The sequence below is a fragment of the Triticum dicoccoides genome, chromosome 6B, assembly GCF_002162155.2.
Source record: "Triticum dicoccoides isolate Atlit2015 ecotype Zavitan chromosome 6B, WEW_v2.0, whole genome shotgun sequence".
NCBI classification, from domain to species: Eukaryota; Viridiplantae; Streptophyta; class Magnoliopsida; order Poales; family Poaceae; genus Triticum; species Triticum dicoccoides.
Window position 1 is genome coordinate 476,371,549 of NC_041391.1, and position 4,577 is coordinate 476,376,125.

A 4,577-nucleotide genomic window follows, 5' to 3' on the forward strand; every position below is an offset into this window, starting at 1 on the left:
CGAGTAGACACTCTATGTCTTCAAACCTTTTTGGTCCTTACTGACAAAAGGGGGAGAAGCATATGAGTTGATAGTCTTCAAGCGGGTCCATATGGGTTGGGTGCTTATTTTTGCCTAAGTTTTTACAACTCTTATTCTTGAACTGTTGGTTTTTGAGTTGTAATACTTAAACTTGATGGTCGTCTGCCACTTTTGCTGCTACCTTATGATGCGATGATAAATCCCGCATGAGGTCATTCCGTAGATGCCCATTTTCCATTATGCATATCATTATCTTCATTATATTTTTGTATGCATGATGAATTGTCTTCATGTGTTGAAGAAGATCTCCACATAGCAAAACATGTCATTTGCATTTGCATTCAAAGGCAAAACATTTATATGCACATCTTCAGGGGGGGGCCTCTTTCAACCTATGAAGCCAATACCCATGTATTTTAACTTTCACATACTTTTATCCCCATTGAAAACTTCAACCAATTTGTCATTAATCGCCGAAAAGGGGGAGATTGTAAGTGCATGTGCCACCCCTAGTTGGTTTTAGAGTATTGACGACAAACGTGGTTGAGGGACTAATGTGTTTGTGAGAATTGCAGGATAACACGGGTAGAAGTCCCTTGTTGATTCGGTTTACCTACCAGAGATGACCCCTAAAAATGTATGAAGACATTGAAGACAATGGTGGTTTGTGAAGACATTCACTTGAAGATAATGATGTGTGAAGACATTCACTTGAAGACCATTGAATGCAAAGACATAGTTTCTTTTGTAGTTTCCTTTTATTCTTTATTGAGTCATAGGAACCACCGAACTATTAAGTGGGGTCCAAGTGAACAAAGTCAGAAGACTGACGTGATGCTCAACCCAAATCCTATGTCTTGGAGCGAAGACAATGAGAGCAAATCTTATCCAGAGTTGGATGAGTCAGCTTTGCTTGTAGCCCAAGCCAAGCTGTCGCGTGTGTTTGAAATCCGACCGTTGGACACGTGTCAGTTCCTTAGTGACCCAGGGTCATTTTGGACATATCATGTTGGGTTGCCTCATGGCTATAAATAGCCCACCCCTACACCATAAATTGGTGGCTGCTCAGAGTTAGTGCATGACTTTTGTCGTTTGAGAGCAACCCACCTCCAAAGCCTTTGAGAGAGAGATCCTTGCGAGGACAAAGCCCAAAACACCCAGAGCCAAAGAGTGTTAGGCATCATTGAAGTCTTTATGTCTGCGTGACCTGAGGACTTGTTACACTTGAGGACTGTGTATCCTCTAGCCGGTTAGGCACCACATTCTGAGGATCCAAGAGTCATTGTGGATCACCGGTGAACAGAGCTTGTGAAGGTTTGGAAGTCTACCTTGAAGACTTACGAGAGTGATTGGGCGAGGACTGGGTGTCCTCAGCTCAAGGGGCATAGGTGAAGACACATTCTTCTGAGTTCAATCTCAGCCTCCATAACCAGATGTACAGTTGTCACAGCAACTAGAACTGGTCTACCAAATCCCTGTCTTCACCAAGCTACTGGTTCTATCTCCTACCTCCTTTACATTTCAGTTTGTCTTCGTGAAGTCATTGCCTGCCTGCATGATCTGTTTGTCTTCATTGTGTGAAGACTATTACTGTTGGCTTCATACGGTCTTCCATTCCGATCCATACTACATAGCTGCTATTAGTCTTCGTACTTTCCCTATATTGCTTACATGACTATGAGATGTCTAGTGTAGTTCATCTTCCACTACATATCATATAGGTTCTTATAAACTGTTTGTCTTCAAAGACCTCGAGTTTTGAAGACTTCCATAAAAGTCGCAAATTCACTCCCCCTCTAGTCGACAACTAGCACTTTCATGGGGTCAGTGCATACATATTCTTCCTAACCTTTATTGCATGACTGCCATTACTTGCAGTTGCTACTTGTCACTCATAACTTAGTACGCCTCCTGACGTGTGTCAAAATCAAAATGATAGTGATGGAATTTTTAAATGGAACATTGGATCCTCACGAAACGAGTATATATGGTACTGAAGGAATTCTGAAATGAGTGTGCCTTTTAGTGGAAGGACAATATCTTCAACCAGTTTCTTGGAATCCACCAATCTGCAACTTAATTGTAGGAAATGTCTAATTTGAAGTAAGGCATGTGTTGAGAATTTGTTTGGGACAAAGTACACTGATATGTTTCTATCTCGTTTGATCTGTTGAGCATGGATGTATGTCGAGTTCAATTGTATGCAGCACCCACTATTGGATCTTGAGTATGACTAGCTGAATCTTCTGTTCATGTCTAGTGTTGAAGGGAAAAATACGAGGGGGGAAATGAGGAGGCAATGGCTAAATGCAACCATGGGAGGAGGTCGGGGCGGTTGAAGAATAAGGTGTGAGCGACTCGACCAGATGTCGACGATGCAGCAATAAGAAGACCCTTTCTATGAGCCCAAACACTCTCATTTGGCCTCCTGATTTATGGTTCTCGTGCTCCCTGTTTCTCTATTCCTTGTTTGTGGTGATCAGTCTATTGAAAATACTAGGTGCTAAGATTCCTTAGACATCTATAAGAAAGTATCCATACTTCCATAGGAAAACCTTGCACTTACCAAATAGCACTATTAGAGTGGTGAGTGTGACGAAGGTCTTTTAGTATGAACTTGATTAGTGCCTCCTAGAAACATGATGTATGTGATATATTTGAAGCAACAAGTGGTGTGGTTTATGAATGAAAAAAGGCAAAAATATGTTGCTTCACCTTATTTTCATATTGTTGTATTTTAATTCTAATGCAATAACACTACATAATACAAATAGGTGAGTGAAAGGGGCGCCTCCCACCTGGCACCACCCCAAATTCCTCTCAGGAGGCGCCACGGGGTGGCTCCCCAACCACTAGTATGTGGCAAATATAGTGTCCAAAGAAAATTTCCACTAGAAAGTAATGCTTCAAGTTAGGTGTGGCAAAATAATTGAGTGTCCAAACAAATTTCCACTCGAAAGTAATGCTCAAAGTTAGGTGTGGCAAATATAGTCACAATCCAAACAAGGCCTTAGGGGTTGTTTGGTTCCAAGCCACAACTTGCCACACTTTGTCACCACTCAACTTAGGCAAGTTTGACCAAGTTATTAGGTGTGTGTAACCGACAGAAGTAAAACTTGCCATGTAGCATACTCCATCCACATGCTATGATATATTGTTTTTGTTTTACCCTTGATGAATATAACAGATTGCTAATTTTGCTTGTATATTGCCATGTTGCTTGGTCTTGGTCTTGCTTATATATTGCCAGGTTGCCTGGTCTTGGTCTTGCTTGTATATTGCCATGTTACCTGGTCTTGGTCTTGCTTGTATATTGCCATGTTGCTTGGTCTTGGTCTTGCTTGTATATTGCCATGTTGCTTGTATATTGCCACATGCAAGTTAGGTGTGTGTTTGGTTCTTTGTCATAATAACTTATGCTTGTTATTATTTTGAAGTTCCAGCCATGACTAGCTGGAACAGCCACTACCAGTCCTCGTGCAACTTCATGGCCTATGAAGTTGACAAAGGCGAAATGAGATGATGATACTTTTGCCTTGTCGCTAGCTACCGGATAACTTTTGCTAGTTACTGAAAAATATACTAATAGCTGGGTATATTTTTGTGGATTTGAGACTTACCACTAGAAGTTTAAATGGCTGCACATATACTAATAGCTGGGTATATATATTTTTTGCTGAGAAATACAAATGGCTGGCGCTGCCTCACAATAAACACCATAGATGACACAATATATTGCTGGCATTAGCCAGGTGCACACCATCAATACTAAAATACCACTGACGTGTCTTAACACCACCACTAAACTATTTTCACTGGCACCATATTGGTGGCGTTGAGTCTCTACGCCAGCAAGGCACTTTTTTCCATGCCATAGCTAGGATTTTTTCCACTAGTCATTCCATAAAAAATCTCCGTAAATTTTTATCACATTTGGACTCCATTTGGTATGTTTTTTCTGCGAAGCAAAAAACTTGCAAAAAACAAGAACTGGCACTGGCCACTAGATTAATATGTTAGTCCATAAATGTAATATAAAAGTACACCAAAAGAATACAAGATTGACATAAATATAGCATGAATATTTCATAAATTATAGATACGTTGGACAGTAGCCCTTGGAGGATCTGTGGCCACCACAAGCTGCGACATTAGCTCAAGACTTGAAGCTATGAGAATATTGGAAAAACTCGACACGTTGATCAAAGTTTGACATTAACGCATAGAGGTGGTCAAGGGAGAGAGGCTCGATGTGGATGTCGAGGGCGGAGATGAGTGGTTGGTAGTCGAGATGAACGCTAGAGAGGATGTGGGAGATTATCTCTACATCACTGAGAGGACTCCCAATGCCTGCAAGTTCATGCGCAAGGGACGTCATGCGCGTGAAGTAGGTGGCCACGGTCTGAGTCCCCTTCTAGGTTGGCATTGGTGAGGGCGCCGCGAAGGTTGTTAATCTTTGATCTAGAGGTGGAAGAGAACATGGTTGCAAGATATTTCCATAGAGAAACAGGAGTGGGAATTGATACTACCTAGATTGGGACCTCCTTTGTCAAATT

The 4,577-nt window shown here is 41.4% G+C and overlaps 1 pseudogene; it reads right to left on the bottom strand.

Annotated features, from left to right (window-relative positions):
• Positions 1–4,221: 4,221 nt before the first annotated feature.
• On the bottom strand, positions 4,222–4,360 carry LOC119327083 (annotated as a pseudogene).
• Between the last annotated feature and the right edge of the window lie 217 nt (positions 4,361–4,577).